Here is an 18,569-nt window from a genome sequence, read left to right as displayed (position 1 = left end):
CCCCAGGCTGGAATGCCCTTCTGCCTCACCAAGTACATTCTCCAGCATCCCCCCAAGGCCTTGCCTCCCCAGGAGATCTACAAGGCCCACAGGGTCCCATGATGTCCATGCTTACTGACACCCTCAGTAAGTGTCACCAGGCCCAAGAGAGCAAACAGCTGAAGCCCCTGCACCAGGTGAGGAGGTCAGGGCCCACACAGCCGTGGAAGGGAAGGTCAGATGGCAACAGGGACACTTGCCTACACATGCACTCACATACGCACATTCACCGAGTGTGTTTATAGAGTTCGGAGCAACTGTAAACTTGGCTAGCTCTGGCTGCCCCCAGGAGAGGGAGAACCATAAACACCTCCTGCTCCAGCCAGTTCCTCCCACGGGGCAAGTCACCCCCCAGGATTTGGACACCTCGCCATTTCAGGGAATGGGCCGTACCCATCCACTTTCTGCTCAGTGAATGACACCTACTCTCCTGTCCCCAACACAGCAGAAGGGCTCCCTCCCAGGATCCTGCTCATGGTCCTCCTGAGCCTTTGCCCCAGCTATTCCTACCCTTGGGAATGCCTCACCCCTCTCTTCTTCCAAGCAATCTGACCACCTCGAAAGGCTCATGTTAAGTCTTACCTCCTCTGAGACACCTCCACTGATTTCCATCACACACAGTAAATACTTTCCCAGAAGGGGCTTTAGGACCAAAAAGAAAAAAAAAAAAGCATCTGGAATAAGACCTAATATTTCACTCTTGGAAACCCGTTCCTTTGGCTTAAGAGTTGTTCTGTCCTCAGGAAGGACCCCTGGGTATTTACTGCAGATGAGCCCCCTCAGAGGCAGCCAGTATGTGGGCAAGCACCAGCTCGGAGCACGTGCTCTGGCTCCAGCTCTGTCACTACCCATCTGGAGGGGTCTTGGCCTCTCTCAATGCACAGCGAGGTGTTGGCGGGTGCTCGCAAAGCTCCAGGGTCCCTCAGCTCCAGTCGATAGTGACTTCTGCTTCCAACCAAGATTTTTTACTGGGAAATCACACACTTGCCCTTGACACATTGAAATGTCACCATAACTTTAAAGGGGAAGAAAAATCCTAGTAAGTTGAACCTGAAGCAGGATACAATTAAGTTAGCTGTAAGGGAGCACTTCCAGATTGTACGTTATAAGGCTTTGTAGAGCAAAACCACAGGATGTCTCCTCTGGAAATCTTTAAAATGCAAGAAAGATGCTCCTGGAAGCTGAGTCTGACTCTGCTGCATGTGGCCCTTTTATTATTACTATTAAAAAGAGAGAGTGTGTGACCTCTTCGAGCAAGGAAGGGGTGGGGGGGCAGGCGTTGATGGAGTTCCCAGTGCCAAATGATAGAGAGCTGAATGCACCCAGGGCCTCACCCCCACCTCTTCCATTGTCCCCCGTTCTCCTTAATGAAGGCTCAAATCAGAGCAGCCAATGAGGCTTGGAAAATCCGCCTGTTGTGTGAGGGGATTTTCCATAAATCTCCCTCATTCAGGCGGCGACAGCCCCGTGCCCTGTGGAGGGAGGGCTGCCCGGTTCCTGGGGACCCTCGTTAAGAACAGGTGCTTTCTGGCCAACTCCTCTGGGCCCCTCAGCTGCTTGGGGGGTTTAGGGGTGGGAGAGGAAACCACCCCTCCCCCCAGGCTTCTCGGAGCCTCCTCCAAAGAAAATGACCTTGGACCCCTTCAAGCCTTCCAGGGCAATGGAAGGAGCTCTCACTCCAGGGCATGGAGAGTTGGGAGGGTTGTGTGGCCTACATTTGCTGGCCACCCATTCAGGTCCCCACTGTGAAACTTTATAGACCTGTACTGACAAGTATGGTAGCCACTAGCCACATGTGGCCAATTACTTTTAAATGAATTAAAATTAGGTTTTACAAGTTCAGTCATTCAGAGGCACAGTTTAAGTGCTCAGTGGCCATATGTGGCCAGTGGCTCCTGTAGCCAACAGTGCAGATCTAGAACACTCCCACCATCTATTCTTTTGGACAAATCTCCTTATACTAGCCAGAGTAGCCTCCCAAGGGCAAGGAGGGACCCGCTCAAGGCAGAAATTCCGGCATCAACAACAGGAACAGAAGTCTGGTACTGACAATGGAGAAGTCTCCAAGGACTCAGGGAGCCCTATCTGAGGGGGAGATACAGCCCTTGTCCTCAGGGAGCTCCCAGCCCAAAGAAGGTTAAATAATTCCTTGGCCAGATCTTGTTTTCCAGAGCAGGTGAGAAGGAAGGGTCCAGCTGTCACTTAGCAGGCTCATTAGCGATGTCTTCTGGGGCCTTGCCCTCCCCAGGGATAATTATTAACAGGCCTCAGGTGTGAGAGGGCCTGCAGCCGAGGCCCCACCCTCCCAATTCCGCCAACTGGGCCAGCTGGGCATCCTGGGGGGCCCAGAGCTGAGAGTCCCACCTGGAGACAGCCCCAGGCTTGAGTCCTACCCCCCAGCCCCCCACACTGAGCCAACCTTGCTTCATGTTTGATAAGACGAACCTCCAGCTGGGGGACCCGGCGCTGACAAGGAGAGCGGCCTACCACCTCCCCATGAAACCATGGAGACCGTTCTGCATTGGGGATCCATCCCTGCAGCCTCAAAGGGGAAGGTCTAATCCCCCCAAATCTGGGCATGGCCTCTAGCCATGTCAGCAGGAATTTTCCACATGTGCTGAGATTTCTGTTTGCCTTCCCCATTAGCTCAACAAGCATGGATGGAAAGATGACTAAGGTAATTAGTGACTGTAGCCATCAGTCACGGACCGAGGGGCCAGGCCAGGATGGGGTGCAGGGGCTGGAGTGGGGCTGGGGAGGCTGTGAGTCAGCCAGAAAACACGGGGCCTGTGCCGGGCCTGGGAACCTCAGGCCCAAGGGAAGGGGGCCCAGGAATAGGGACAGCAAATGGTGGCTTCAGCCTCGTTACCATGGAAACAGCTCCAAACAGAGGCTCCTGCTACCAAAGAGGGTGCAAGTCCCTGATGGGTCAATGGGCACAGGGTTATTGACAAAGGACTGGGGAATGCCACTGGAGAGCCCAGCCCGAACCTCTTGCGGATGGATGGAGAAAAGCAGGTTCTTAGAAACTTCTTCCTGTGGCGCATTCCAAGCAGGCCCCAGCCATCATCCACTTCAGTAGGCTGATTCTTTTGATCATATGCCTCTATTAATAAAAAGTCTGTGATATGTGCCCCAACATGTGTATATTTATTTGTTTAAATTTACATGTGCTACCATACTAATAAATTATGTACATTATTGAAAAATACACCCCTAAATAGGCATTTTTAGAGGATGGAAGAAAAAATAAATAGGAACTTCCAGTGCCTTCCCAAATATTGATGGGCCAGTCTGGCACACCCTGTTTTGGAGACCACTGATGTACTTCAAGAGTGTGGGTGACAAAAAAAAAAAAAAGAGTGTGGGTGACACATTGCTAACTAAGCTCCTTAAATGAGCAAATGTGTCTGTGTTTGCAAATTCAACATCAGCCAGTCCTTCCAGGTTAAGGTTAAGATTAGTGGTTATCTCAAAAGTGGTTTGAACTTGAGCTGACCCTAATGCTGGGCTAGAGATGGTGGCAGCGCTGGCGACGTCAGCTGACAACGGGCTCAGAGTGCCCCCCAGCCCCCATTGTGACTGTGCTGTGTCCTTCCCTCTGTGTGGACTGCCCTGCCACTTTCTCTGCCCCCGACAGCAAGTCAGCCCTCCAGACTCCAGCTCTGCTCTCTTCTCCACTCCGGACATCTTCCCTAAGTCTCAGACTGGTCAAGTGTCCCACCTCTACTTTCCCGCGGCCCGAGATGGATACCTCTATTCTGGTATTTACTGCCTTGTGCTGGAATGATGTGTTTAACCCTCTGCTCCCTCGCTAGACTGTGAAGTCCTACAGGGCAGGGGCGGCTCTGCTCACCTTTGTCTCCCCAGCGGCCAGAGCACACAGACATGGACATACCCACTCAGATCCCCGCAGCACTCCTCATTCTGATGGTTTTTTGTTTTTTTTTTAAGATTTTATTTATTTATTTGACACAGAGAGAGAGAGAGTGAGAGAGGGAACAAGAGCAGGGGGAGTGGGAGAGGGAGAAGCAGGCTTCCCACTGAGCAGGGAGCCCGATGCGGGGCTCAATCCCAGGACCCTGGGATCATGACCTGAGCCGAAGGCAGATGCTTAATGACTGAGCCACCCAGGTGCCCCACCATTCTGATGGTTTGAGGCCTCTTGGCTTGCACGTGCAGAGCAGGCCAGGAAGGCCGGGGACTTGACACCAAACCCCAGGATCCCTCAACTAACAACCACAGGATGGGGGGGATGATACCCGAGCTCACTTTCCCTTGCGTGGTAACTTTGAGGTGACTATTCTACCCAGTCTCCAGGGGGTCCCCAGCGTGGGGGGGCCCCCCAGGTGCCCACAGCGGGCACATGCCCAATCACACATATTCTATTGGCTTCCTTCCTTTCCCTGCCTCACTTCCTCACTCCCTGACTGGCGGTTCATGGGATCACCTTCCAAATGAGCTACTGGAGCTCGAATCCTCATCTCGATGGGGAACCAGCCCAAGATACCAACATAGAGTTAGGTGCTGGACACATTCTAATTAAAGAAGGTCTATTGAGCAACTTCTATGTCCCAGCCATGGAGGGCTCAAAGAGCAGAAAGCTCACCAGGCTAGAGCAGTAGCAGAAGGTTCCTGAGGAGGTAGATGGAACTGGGCCATTCTGGGGGGCAGGGTGGAACAGACAGACAGCAGTGGAGATGGAATTCCCAGGAGAAGGAAGAACAGGAGTGAAGGAGGCTGGCAAAGGGCGACCAATCAAGAGGGCAATGAGGAAGCACTGAATGACACATCTTATTCCTGCCACAAGGGCTTTTCCCTTTTCCATTCCTCGTTCACAGTTTCCTCTTTCCTTGAATTCAGAGCCTTGGCAGCTAAACTTGGGGCTTGGCATCTTGGGGGAGGGGCTTCTCAGAAATTCCATGCACTGGCAGAGAAGCAAGCCCCCTCCCTGCCCCCACCCTTTGGAACAATCCTCATTAAGAGCTTTCCCAAGACAGGCAAAGAGATTAGGCTGACTTCTGGGAAGGCCGCTGCCTCCACCTGCCCCTCTCCCCATGTCTGCAGAAGGGAGGGAAGCAGAAGGAAAGAGCCAGGGATTCTCTGGGTTCCTCTGCTAATCATTAGGTGTGATTAAAAGCAGGCGGGGAAACAAATCTGGGCATGCTGACAATGGACCCTGTAAATACTCTCATCCACTCTGGCTTCTGGGGGTCCTGCCTTAGCTGGCAGCCATCCAAGCAGTGGCACCCACCATCCTGGGCACCCACACTCAGTCAGAAAGAGCTTGTCCTGAGGCAACAGGCTCAGCCCCGACCCCTTAGAACTGAGCTCAGAGAGGGCTGGCCTGGGAGTCCAGATACTTGTGCCCCGCCTGGCTCTGCCATCTGCTAGTTGGGAGACCTTGGGTGAGTCCCTTACCTTACATGTGACTTAGTTTCCCCAGCTGTACCATAAAGGAACTGGGTGCTGTCTAGGGTCACTTCAACTCTGGTGTTTTATATTCTAAGTCTGAGCTGCTTTGTGTCCAAGATTCCTCAGTCCAGAGATTCTGGGGTGCTGACCCACAAATCACACTCAGCGGCTCTGGGGTCCCAGGCTGGGGCCCAGGTGCTGTTGTAAAGACTGTGGCATTCAGACGGAAGGAGGCCTAGCATCTGAACACTGAAGCACGTTCCAGGGGGAGAAGATCTTACACCGGCCCTTCTCTGAGCCTCCCACGCCTCAGCAAGGCCAGGCCCACATATTTCGGGTGAGGTTGTCTCTGACCTCTCCTTGAGGAATGAATCTCAGGAAAGAATGCTGATCACCTGGCGCAAGAGTGGATTCACATAGAACAAATCATGAAGTTAACTTTGTTTTCTCCTTCTACAGGGTCTCTGGTCCTGAGGGACACCACGAATATTGTGAATCTAGCAAGACTAAAAGGGGCTTGGCTTCTAGTCATTCACTGGAGCTTCTCATCCTGTGATTCTCCCATACTATAGAGGAGCAGCCTAGAAAAATGGCATGGTCTTTGGGCAACTTCCCCACTAGTGTGAGGTCCTAGCAACCTGGCGGGGGAAGGCTCTAAGGCTCTAAGATGATACACCCAAGGCCCCACCCAACCCATCCATACGCAAAGATAAGCTGATGTGGCTTTTCCAGGCGCCTTCAGATCTGGAGATGACTTGGGTGGGTCCTGTTGCAGTTAGAGTCTCTCCCTGGGCCAGGTTTCCACAGATTAAAACAAATAAGGTCAGGTGCTTGAGCCCTGGGAAATCCTTCACTCCCCAACAGAACACTGCATCCTTCACCTCCCAGCCACACACCTTGTAAATAAAAGCATGTCCACATTAGAACTATAGTAAGATACAATTTTTCATCTATCAGATTGGCAAAAATAATTTTTTTTTTTTATAGCACACTTCGTTGGCCAGGCTGTGGGGAAATAATCACACTCATCCATTGCTGGTGGGAGTTTATTTGTTACAATCTCTGCAGAGAACAATTTGGCAATATGTATCAAGATTACAAACACATATACCCATTGACCAACAATTCCAGGTCTGAGAATTGATGGTACAGATATACCTAGTACGTGCGAAATGACGCATGTACAAGATTATTCACTGCAGCATTGTTTGTAAAAACTAAAGAAGGAAATGACCTAACTCAGCAAAGGACTGGTTGAATAAATGACAGGTCGGCCATACAATGGAATATTATGCAGCTGTAAAAAAAAAAAAAAAGGCTCAAGGCATTCTTTACATACCATTATCAAGAGCCCTCCAAGATGGAGTAAACTGAAGAAGTAAGAAGTAAGATACAGAACCATGTGTAAAGTATGCTACCTTTTGTGGAGAAAGGGGACAAAATAAGGATAGAAATTTAAAAAGTCATGCCTTCCCTCACAGAGACAGGGCAAAAACTCAAGAGACTTGGAAGGAACTTGCCCTGCCCCCCTCTCCACCTTGAAATAAGAAGCAAATGAGTTCATGGGTGAAAGTCAGGAGCTGTGGAGACAGTCAGGGACCGGGGAAAAGCCAGGCTAGAACCTGGCTGCAATTAATCCTGTCCTCAGACCTGCCCCTTACCCCTCAGGGCCTTTGCACTTACAAGCTAACCTCAGCGCTCCACCCCTGACCTCATTAGGACCAATTGTCCTTGGCCAATGAGGAAAGAGCAGAGGTGGGGCTTAATATGTAAATGCGGTGGGCGCCCGCCACTCCCAGGTCCCCTTTCAAAGGAACAAAACCCTGTATTCTGGCGGTCCCGGCTGTTCACACTGCAAGTGATGATTTGGTTTCAGTACTAAAGTGTATGTCCTCCCTTTGAAATCGATTGCTCGTATTGTTTTCTTTGTACTTCAACTGCAGATTGATTTTCGTTTTTGAGTTGTGCATAAGCTGAAAGTGAAAGGTATTTTATATCTAGTTGTATGTCTGCATATATCTAAGCAAACCTGATTTGAGTTAATACTGGGGTCCCATGAGAATATTTGCCCCCGAAATGAGATCCTAGACGTTACTGATGGTTGAGAAAACTCTGTTTGATTACAAGCTTCTCAAGGGCCTAGAAGAAGTCTTTTCTTTGGGGGGTAGAGGTGGGAGGGGCTATCTTCTCAGGAACAGAGTAAGTGCTTAGGAAATGTAGGTCAAAGTAATGATCTGATAGAAGTAGGAATCTCAGCCGCAGGCAGACAAGGTCCTGTCCCCCTCCCTCCCTGATTGCCGTGGGCAGGGAAGTCAGAGCTTCATGGTGGGGAAGCAGGTGGGGCAGGGCCCAGCGCCCACACCTGGCCTGCGTCCTCCACGCACCTGCCTGGAAATGGGGGTGGTGGCGGCGGCAGACCAGGGCAGACCACTGCCAGTGTCGGGCGCGGTCCCCCAAGTCGATGGGAGCGCGTTCCTGAGATAGGGGTGCGATGGTTGGAATGTGAGACCAGAGGCAGTGAGGGACCACGCCAGCCCAAGAGCTGAACAAATATTGACCCTGAGCAGGGCAGCCTCTTGAAAGCCCTCCATGGGATGCCTCTCGGTGTTCCCCTATCTCCCGCCAGCCTCACAGCAGGGTGCCTCCAGCCGGGGTGGGGGTGCGGGAGGAGGGTGCCGACTCTCCCTCTGGGGCCCAAGGCCCAGAAACCCTATGTCACCTCAGTGGTCCTGGCATGAGGTTCCAGGGGCTTCCAGGCCTGGGTCTCACTAGCCTCTGGGCTCTCCAGCCTGGACGTGAGTGGCCTGGATGTGGGATTAGGATGTGGGCCTCCCTGGAGTCAGGCTGCCTTTAAAATGCCCCACGGAGGGGGCGCCTGGGTGGCTCAGTTGTTGGGCATCTGCCTTCGGCTCAGGTCATGGTCCCAGGGTCCTGGGATCGAGCCCTGCATCGGGCTCCCTGCTCGGCGGGAAGCCTGCTTCTCCCTCTCCCACTCCCCCTGCTTGTGTTCCCTCTCTCGCTCTGTCTCTCTCTGTCAAATAAATAAATAAAATCTTTAAGAAAAAAAAAAAATAAGGCCTTCTGCCCAGGTCATTCAATGAAAAAGAAACCCACTACAGGCCTCCTAATTATTTTTTTGTGTGCCAGGCACTAGATGCTTTACGTGTATTTACCCATTTAATCCTCACAACAAGCTTGGGAGATAAGTATTATTTTTTATCCCCATTTTACAGATGCAGAAACTGACTCACAGGGAGAGTGAGAAGTGCCAGGTAGAGAAAAGCCTCTCAAAGATATCGTGTAAAACATGGAGATTGGGGGTGGGGAGGTCCTTTAAGAAGGCTGGGTACCAGTCTCCTTTTACAGAAGGGGACACCGAGGCCCTGAGCAGGGATGGCCTGCACAAGGTCACCCTGGGCTGCAGAGCAAAGGCGCTGAGTCAAAGATGCTGCTGGCTGGCAGACATTCCTAGGGAGCTGACTGCTGAGCCTTGGGGTTACCTGAGGTCTTGTCTTACAAGATCCCAGATGCTTTGTTTTCTTTCCCTGCAGGCCTGATACTCTGGGTAGACACGCCCGGCCTCACTCCCCATCGGATATCTTTCTCCTTTCCCATCTTATTCACCCTAACCCTGACATTTTCCCCGCATCAGCCCCACAAACTGCTTTCCAGGGCCCAGTCCCAGGGCCCTCTCTTCTGTGGCTTCTCCAAGATGTTTCCCCAAAACCTTTATGGCTCTCAGTTCCCCGAGCTGTCCAATGAGGACATTTGGGCCCGATCAGGCCGAGACCCTTGCTCCGTACCTCGGAGGTGCTGGGACTCTCAGACTCTATGTCTGTACTTGACAACAGGAGTGTCTGCTGTCCCCACCTGGGCCTGCTGGGACCCTGCCCTGCCATCTCCCTCTCAGTTTCATAGCCAGGCTGGGAGGAGGAGGTCAAGACTGGAGACAGGAAGACAGGCAGGGTATTCAAGGGGTTCACTCCATTGCCACCCCTCAGTCTCCCAACCAGATTTCCACCACTCCATCCCCACACACTGTTCCAGCCTCCAAGGCCTGGTCCAGACCCCAGGACCCCTCTGCCAGTAGGGAAAGAAAAGGGAATGTAGGCTGGGGTGGGGTGGAGTGAGCACCTTCCCAGGACAGGGTAGGGTTGGCTGTAGCCCACTGGCCTCACAACCTGGCCTCCCCTCAAGGATGCTGAGGAACCCTGGCTGGGAATGAGATGGGCCTCTCCAGTTCTGCCAAGGGCAGCACCTTCTGCTTAGAAGGAAACACAGGCTGTGTGTGTGTGTGTGTGTGCACGCGCACAAACACGCGCGTGCCCCGGCCTGCCCGGCCCCAGGCTCGCCCTTTCCTTCCCAGGTCAATGACCTCTGGAACTCCGAGAACACTCAGGGCCTCCCATCCTTCTGCCTGGTTCCAGGTCAGACTCACTGAATGAGATCCACAAGTAAAGAGAAACCTCCTGGGCCCTCTCCTCAGCTCTCACTGCCCATGTGCTTCTTGGGAAAAGGGCAGGGCAGCCCCCAGTTCCCCACACAGACCCGCACTCTGGCCCACCCTGGCTCAGCGCAGCTCAGTCCGAGTGATAGTATAGAGTCTCTGTCTTGCAAGGGAGATTCTCAAGGAGATGCCCACCTCCCACATGCCCTCAGGACATGCATTCCCTGGTTCCAGGAGAGACTGGAAGCAACGAAGGACACACAGACACCTTCTGGGAACCAGGGACAAGCACTCAGGGGAAATGAATCAAGTGTTGACATACTGAGCAGGCTAAGAATGAAGGAGGTTTCCTGGGATGGGAAGGAGGAGCCAGGCCCAGGGCAGAAGTGGGTGCTTCAGAACACAGAGGAGCCCCTTCATTTCTCTCACATGGTCCAGAGGAGCTGGGCTTGGGAACTCTGTGAACACAGGGCTGTCTCCCCCCATTAGACTGGGGCTCCCTGAGGCAGGGCGGTGCCTCCCCTCAGACTGGGGTCCCTGAGGGCAGGGCTGTGTCTCCCCCTCAGACTGGGGCTCCTTGAGGGCAGGACTGTGTCTCCCCCTCAGACTGGGGCTCCCTGAGGGCAGGGCTGTGTCTCCCCCTCAGACTGGGGCTCCCTGAGGCAGGGCTGTGTCTCCCCCTCAGACTGGGGCTCCCTGAGGGCAGGGCTGTGTCTCCCCCTCAGACTGGGGCTCCCTGAAGCAGGGCTGTGTCTCTCCCTCTGACTGGGGTTGTTTGAGGGGTAGAAGTTGGTTGTTTTCCTCATCAGACTGGAAGGAGCCAAGGATGTAAGGAAATAGGAGCCAAGGGTATAGGTTAAAGAAGACCAATTCCAAGTCCTGATCAGAAAGAAGTCACTTTTTTCTTTTTTTGTCATCTAAATTAGTTAATTGATCTTTATGGAAAATAAGGCCTACACACATTCTAGATACCAAAAAATGTTCAGCTCGGGGATGCCTGGGTGGCTGAGTCGGTTAAGCGACTGCCTTCGGCTCAGGTCATAATCCCAGGGTCCTGGGATCGAGTCCCCCATCGGTCTCAGTGGGGAGCCTGCTTCTCCCTCTGCCTGCCGTTCCCCCTGCTTGTGCTCTCTCTCTCTCTGACAAATAAATAAATAAAATCTTTCTTAAAAAAAACGTTCAGCTTGCCCATCCAGCTCATCTACTCTGAGAAACATATCTTCCTCTACCAGGAGGGAAAAAAACAAACAGCTAAAATTCCATCTCATTTATTTTTAAAATTAGATAATATATCTAAACGGTTCTAATATCAAGGTAATACACAGGGATATACCTTGAGCATTCTCACCCCCAGTACCTCCATTCCTCCTCATTCCCTCCCATATGTAATCACATTCGCTCCTATGTGTCCTTCCAGTGTTTGTTTATGCAAATGCAAGTAAATACTCCTGCTTTCTCCTCCCCAGAGAGAACTTTCTGGCAGCTAGAACTAGTCTAATCAAAAGCCTAGGTTTGTAGCCCAGTTGTGACGTTGACCCGTTTGACTTTCAGGCCCCTCTCCTGGGTGGGGGGTGACAACCTGAGACCCTGTGTGCCCGTGAGGAAGGAGGCAGCTTATGTAATGGCCCAGCATACAGCAAGTGCTCAATAAGTGAGTGCTGATTGGTTTTGTTTTTGTTGTTGTTGTTTTTAAAGAAAATATCTGAACTCCATGTGTTCCTCTGCCCTTAGGTCGGGCTTAGCTGGGCTTGTTGGCAAGTGGATTTGGAGAGAAGAGGTCTTCAAGTGAAGAGGTGGTTTGGGAGAGAGACTGAGGAGTGGGGCGAGGCTCATGCACACATAGAGGCAAGTGGCACTTCTGAGGTCTGCGGGTTCTGAGACTCTCCCAGCAAGGCATCCTGGTCCTGGGAAGAGAAGGCCAGCCTGCATATCCCCGGCAGCTCAGCCCAGCAGCGTCAGAGGCCAGACCGAAAGCCCTATCTAAGGTACACAGCATTATCTCCATTCCTCCCATGGGGAGAGCCCAGGCCTCCCAGAGGGCCTGCCTCCCACCGCTTCGTTAATATTTACCGCCGCTGGAAAACAGCCGGCAGCCCTGGCAGGGGCTAGCTGCCGCCCAGGAACGCGAACGGGGGCGGGCGAACCCCGCATGCAGCAGATCGCGGCCGAGGATCCCCGCGAGCACCTTCCATCGCCAGGCAGGCGCCAGCACCGAGTCCCCGCACGCACACGGGCAGCCCTGGCTCCTTCCAGCACAGGGAAGGACATGAGACAGAAAACCGAGCCCTCGCTGCCCAGCGCCCGGGGCTGGTCCAAATCGAGATGTGCTGTGAGTAAGCAGAGGATGCACACAGCTTGTGAAGACTGAGCATGAAAAAATCATGTAAATTATCCCAGGCCGTTTTCATGCCTTGATTACCTGTTGAAAGGAGAATATTTTTGGATATTTTAGGTTAAATAAATATATACATAAATACATAAAATATGTCAAAATGTGTCGCACCTGTTCATTTTGCTCCCTTAATGTGGCTTACTAGAAAATCTAGAAAATACAGATGTGGCTCACATTACACTTCTGTGGGACGGCGCTGACCAGGAAGGTTATAGGAATTCTATCTTGGAGGCTGTACCCTTCCCCTCCTGCCAGACGAGGGGTATGGTCACACCAACGCCTCGAGCCCTTGGAGCTCATTCCACCCCCACCCCCATCAGACCGGGGGCCCTGTGAGGACAGGAGCCGGCTCTCTGCTCTCTCCTGGTTTCACCCCCATGCCCAGACACTTGGGAGGGGACAGGGGCTGCACTGTGGGAGCTGGTTGCCCATGCTGTCTGCCAGGGCAGCGACAGCATGTTCCCGGGGAAGACCAAGCCCCGAGCCCTGTGGCCTACCCATTATAAACCTCCTCTGCCTCGGTTGATGATCAGATTAGAAGTTGCTCATTTCATTCAGCTGATCTTGAGAGGAAGCATTGTTTTCCCAAGACTTGAGATTCAGGCATTCAGCAAGTTGTGGGTCACTCCTGGGTCAGAAGGGGTTTGAAATGCTTACAAATTATAAAATTTCATGGAGAATCCACAGTAAATATAGAAAAAGTCACAGCACCGAGTCTGGTCACATTTCAGCTTCCACTCACTCAGCCTTGTGCCACCGCTTTGAGACATACCTTCATAGGAGAGCTCTTCTCGGAATGGTAGACACACATCCTCCCTCCCCAGGTCCACTGCTTTGCAGACCCTTGGCCCTCTGGGCACTCCCTGCACGCACCTGCTGGATCTACTCCCACCTCCCCTCCCCCAGCCGAACCCAGTTCCCCGTGCGCCTTGCTCTGCTGAGCCCAGCAGGTCAGTCACCTCCCTCGTTCCGGATATGATATGTCCATTAACCCAGCTTGTAATTGCCATGCTCTTCGGATCACTACACGTCACTGCTGACACACCAGGAGCTGTCAACAAGCCTCAAGTCTTTTGTACTTAGACGGTTGGTGTGTGGGACCCCCGTGCCGACCCTGGCAAATGCCACCTTGTGTCACTACGTCCCTCACGGCCACCTGTCGTGGCCCTTCTGGGTGGTTCACTTTTCCTCCCAAGGGGATCAGCGTAACATCCAGGCCCTCCTCTAAGTCCTAGCTAGTGGGAGGCGGGATGTCACCCCCACCACTCCTGCATGGTGCTCCGGTCTCTCCCAGGGTCTCTCCTCAGTCCTCATCCCAGTTCACCCCTTGGCAACATTTGGAACAGTTGGTCACGCTGCTTCATTGAAACCTTTTTTTCACTTTATTTTCAAGCTCTCACACTCTCCTGGTCCCCCCCCCCCCCCCACCACCTTCTGGCCACTCCTTCTCAGCCTCCTTTGCTGGCGATTTTCTGTGACCCAACTCTGTAACATTGGAATGCCCCATGGCTAGTGCTTGGACCCCTTCTCGTCCTTGTCTTCGCTCACTCCCTGGGCGATCTCATCCGGATGAGAGGCTTTAAATATGATTTATAAATTGCTGGCTCCCAGACTTCAATCTCCAGCCCAGCCGTCCCCTCTGATTCCCGGACCCGCATGTCCTATTGTCCCCTTCTCATCGCCACCTGGGTATCTCCTGGGCATCTCAGACTCGGCATTCCAAACCTGGCCTTCCCGTTGGCCCCATCCAGCCATCCCATTCACCATCTCAGGATCTCCGGTCAGGTCAACTCCATCCTTCATTTGCTCAGACCAAACGCCTTTGCCATCCTATTTCACACATCCCTTTCTTTCACATCTCCTAGCCAAGGTGCCAACAAATCCTGTTGGCTCTATCTTCAGAACATAGCAGACTCCAACCATTCCTCTGTCACTTCCAGTCAGGTTCAAGCCACTGTCATTTCTCGCTTGGATTTTTGCAAGAACCTCATGACTTTTGCCCTTGCTCTTTGGATCACTACAGTTTCCCTGCTCTGCCCTCTGTCTACCCTCAGCACAGCGACCAGAATCAGCCTATTAAAACCCAATCCAGACGCCACCCTTCCTCTGCGCTGACTCTCCAATGGTTCCTGCCTCACTCAGAGTAAAAGCTGCAGGCTTCACAGAGGCCCCCACACCCTGCAGGATCCAGCTCCCCTTCCCCGCTCTGTCCCTTCTCCACACTCCCCCTTGCTCTTTGCTCCTCGGACACCCCAAGCATTGCTTCAGCCTCCCGGGCTTTGCAACAGCCTTCCCTCTCCAGAAAGCCTCATGGCTCCCTTCCTCCTCCAGGTCTTTGCTCAAATGCCACCTTCTGAGTGAGGCCTTTCCTGGCAGCCCCATTTGGAATGGCAACCCCACTCTCTGGTACTCTTTATCAGCCTTCCCCACCTAATTCGTCTCCATAGCACTTTTTTTTTCTTTCTAATACGCTATATACTTTTCTTTTTTCTTTTTTTTTCAGATTATTTATTTGAGTGAGCGATAGAGGGGGAGAGAGAGAGAGTGCGCACTCACGAACAGGAGGAGGGAGACCGAGAAGCAGACTCCCCACTGAGCAGGGAGCCCGATGCAATGTGGGGCTCGATCCCAGGGCCCTGGGATCATGACCTGAGCCGAAGGCAGACAGACGCTTAACCAACTGAGCCACCCAGGCGCCCCTATTTTTCTTATTTAATTTCTTATGGTCAGTCTCCTACCAATGGAGTGTCAGCTCCAGGAGGGCGGGGACTTCTGTCTGATTTGTTCACAGCTGTATCCCTAGTTCCTAAAGTAACACCTGACATGTAGTGGATATTCAATCACTATGTGTTGAATGGACAAGACGAGACTAATGACAGAGCCCCCGTGGCATCTATTGTCCTTTTCTAGACCAATGTGGATTTATTAAGCAATACCCTTGGCATACGGCCTTCTAATACACCACATAATTTACTTATTTATTCTGGTTTTCATTCATTGCCTGTCTCCTCCTGTAGAACGTAAGCTCCATGGATGTTTGTTGAATGAATGGATGACCATTTTTCCAGCTACTGATCCATAAAACTACTTCAGGATCGCAGCTCTATTTCTCCATCTTGACCATCAAAGCACCTGAGAGACGTTATCAAGAACTTTGCGGAGTTCCCGCACTTCCCACAACTCCTGCATCTACCGGTCTCCAATCCTCTTGGGAGTCAGAAAATCCATTAGTCAGAAATCTTAATGAGAGAAACACATACTAAAACTGGAGATTCCTTCTCTCTGACCGCCCAGCACCAGTAAGACCTGAAAGTTGGAAAACACGGTTAGCCCAAATACAGGGAAACAGGCCCTCCTGTATAGGAGGATGGGGACATGAATCCACACAGCTTCTATGGAGTTGGACAATTTGACGATATCTATCAAAATTAAACGTGAGCAAGTTCTTTGCTCAACAACTCCATCTCTGAGTATTTATTCTATAGAAACGCATACATATCACATATGTCAAACACGCAGAAAGTGATGTGTATGCAAAGTTATTCATTGTAGATAAGACAATGAGAGAGAAAGCCTGGCGACTGTGGGGGGCCGGTAGAATAAATGACAGGGCATCGTACTACGGTACTCCCTGGACATCGAAAGAATGAGGCAGCCCCACGTGCATTGTTGAGTAAAAATCTCCAAAATCGGTTAGAGGAAAAGAAGGTTGGGTAAAACGTGGCAAGTGAAATATGCCCCATTTGCCTTTTCTTTTTTAAGACTTTATTTATTTATTTGACAGAGAGAGACACAGCAAGAGAGGGAACACAAGCAGGGGGAGCGGGAGAGGGAGAAGCAGGCCTCCCGCTGAGCAGGGAACCCGGTGCGGGGCTCGATCCCAGGACCCCGGGACCATGACCTGAGCCGAAGGCAGACGCTTAACGACTGAGCCACCCAGGCGCCCCAACACATTTGCCTTTTTTAAAGGGTAGATAGATAGGTGGATCATATACATGAGCAGCGGTAACACTGGGTGCCTTTGAGGAGCGCAGCTGGGGGGCTAGAAGGCAGGGGTGAGAGGGGCACTTTTCACTGTATACTCTTTGGTGTTTTTTGAGTTTTATTCCATGGGTGTTTCTTATCTATTTCACAACACTCTTGTTTTTAATTGGCCTGACACGCTAGTCATGGCGAGCCCTTGCTGGCTCCCAGACCCCCCTCCCCCACCTTTCTAGGTGCTGGTGAACCATCCCTTTCCCAGTCTGCAAGGATCCTGGTCCAGGACTGCCCTGAGCTGTGAAGTTACAGATTCCAGACCCCTCCTCTTTTTGAAACTCAGAGCCACATTTTCCTGCACCCAGCCCCGTGCTCCGAGCTTCCTCAGAGGGGACCGAGAAGACCCAGCGGTCTTGTCCAGAAGCTTCCCTTTTGCCTGAAATGTTGTTTTACAGGGAGAGGCCCCCTGCAAACCCTGGGAGCAGCTGCTGGGGAGGGGCTTCTCCTTCCTCTCCAGTGTGGCCCCATCTCTGGTCTCTGGCAGAGGGGCAGCAACAACACGGCCCCAGGAACACCCCCTTTCTCCGGTCCCCATCGCCTAGGCCCAGCCACGGCCTCCTCCTTCCCCAGTCTCCACGGGCTCTAATCCTGGCTACATAAGCCTCAGTTGCCCCTAGTATCTTTCACAAAGTTCTGCCTATTTTTGTCTTCCAGGCACTGTGTTCACAGGCTCATGGCCCCGTCTCAGATTTGCCCTTCCCTTCTCTGCTCAAGCCTTCCTAAAACAGCAACGCAGCGAGCTGCCATGCCGCCCACTGATCTCCTTAGCCACAGCTCCTCTTTCTTCAGCACTGGGACATAGACTACCCTGTGTGTGATTGCACAATCTGATGTACATTTTTGGGAGCTTCCCAGCCCTCTTGAGACATCTGTCCCTCCAGAGATTCATGCCATGGAATCCTTCCTATCTTGTCGCTGAAATATTGGCAGGCAGATTTGGAAAATCTTACTACAGGCCCTCAGCAGCTCTTGTCTGGATGGTGCAAGAACCTTCCCAGCCTCTCCCATCCATTCTCGGCACCAGCTCCTTCCTAAAAATCCCAGCTCATCGGGCTCCTCTTCTGCCGAAAGCCATTCAAGACCCTACAGGGTAGAATCCAAGTTAGCAGCAGGACTTGCAAAGCCCACCACGATGTGGTTTCTTGTCACTTCTCCACCTCTACCTCTGGAACTTCCTCCTTTAACTAAACCTCTGTGCACACATCCCTGGACGCACTATACTATTTTGCATCCCTGTGCTTCTGCTCCTGCTATTCCTTCTACCTAGGTTCCCCTTCCGACTGGTCTTGGGAGGGGTGCTCCAGATCTCGCTCAGGGATCACCTATTCCAGGAAACCTTCTCTGCCCCGCCCAGGGAGGGCTAACTCTGCCCATCTGGTTTCTCTCTGATGCCAGGGCATCACCTTAGCTCTCACTGCATGTGAAAAACACTGTTCCTTCCACCTAGCGGCCATTCTGCCCCAGCCCTTCCTCCAGAACCCCCACCTTTCAGATGGCAATGTATCCAGGCCCTGGGGATGAACCAAGGCTCCTCTAAGCTATCACGAGCATCCTGCCCACCCCCCCACCGCCTGACCCTCACTTTCCCCGTCTCCCTTGCAGCGTTGCCTTTCAGTCCCAGCCAATGAGACACGAGAGGTCCTTTTCTGACGGAGTTTCTGGGAAACACTTTTTTTCTTCCCTGATAAAAAATGCAGCCGCATTTTCTCCTTGGCCTTTTTGTTTTCTGCCTTGAATATAATTGTAGGAGGCTCCGTAGCCGCCATCTTGCAACCCTGAGGCAACACGCATGTGGACAATAAGTTAATGTGCTCAGGACAGCAGAGCAGAAAGATAGAAAAAGCCTGAGTTTTTCATGACGTCACTGAGCTCTTTCACCAAACCTGGAGCCATAGCATGTCCTAGGAGATGCTCTTGTTGGAGTCTGTCTCCATGGCCATATGATAGGCTCTTGAGGACAGGAATGGTGTCTTACTCCTGTTGGCATTCCCAGAACCTAACACAATGACTCAAGAAATGACGGTTCAACTGAATTGGACCAAATTCTCTTCCCTGATGATTCTGAATAGGGACAGGTTCACTTTTATCCCACGTTTCCCTGATCACTGCCACTCTGCTAACCCATTCTTTCAACCAATCCCTTTTCCTTCATTCACTTCCCCCAATCCTCTGAGAGATGAAATGGTCCCCAGCACCAGGCAGAAATGAGTCAGATGCCTGCAAGTCTTCACAGATGAG

The 18,569-nt window shown here is 52.1% G+C and overlaps 1 long non-coding RNA gene across 2 annotated transcripts in view; it reads right to left on the bottom strand.

Annotated features, from left to right (window-relative positions):
- The window catches only part of LOC123836955 (uncharacterized), a 115,273-nt gene that overhangs the window by 80,605 nt on the left and 16,099 nt on the right, over nucleotides 1–18,569 (bottom strand). For both annotated transcript variants that reach the window (XR_010413636.1, XR_010413635.1), the window contains exons 3-4: nucleotides 12,791–12,921; nucleotides 11,972–12,320 (exon numbers count right to left, since the gene is read on the bottom strand). This is a non-coding gene — a long non-coding RNA (uncharacterized LOC123836955). The remainder of the gene's footprint in view (nucleotides 1–11,971; nucleotides 12,321–12,790; nucleotides 12,922–18,569) is intronic.

Source organism: Mirounga angustirostris, unplaced genomic scaffold, assembly GCF_029215605.1.
Source record: "Mirounga angustirostris isolate CCGP_5_RB_7025 unplaced genomic scaffold, mMirAng1.0.hap1 SCAF_8, whole genome shotgun sequence".
In the NCBI taxonomy this organism is placed as follows: domain Eukaryota; kingdom Metazoa; phylum Chordata; class Mammalia; order Carnivora; family Phocidae; genus Mirounga; species Mirounga angustirostris.
The sequence above is the reverse complement of the archived record's forward strand: the minus strand, read 5'-3'. Positions and strand labels throughout refer to the sequence as shown.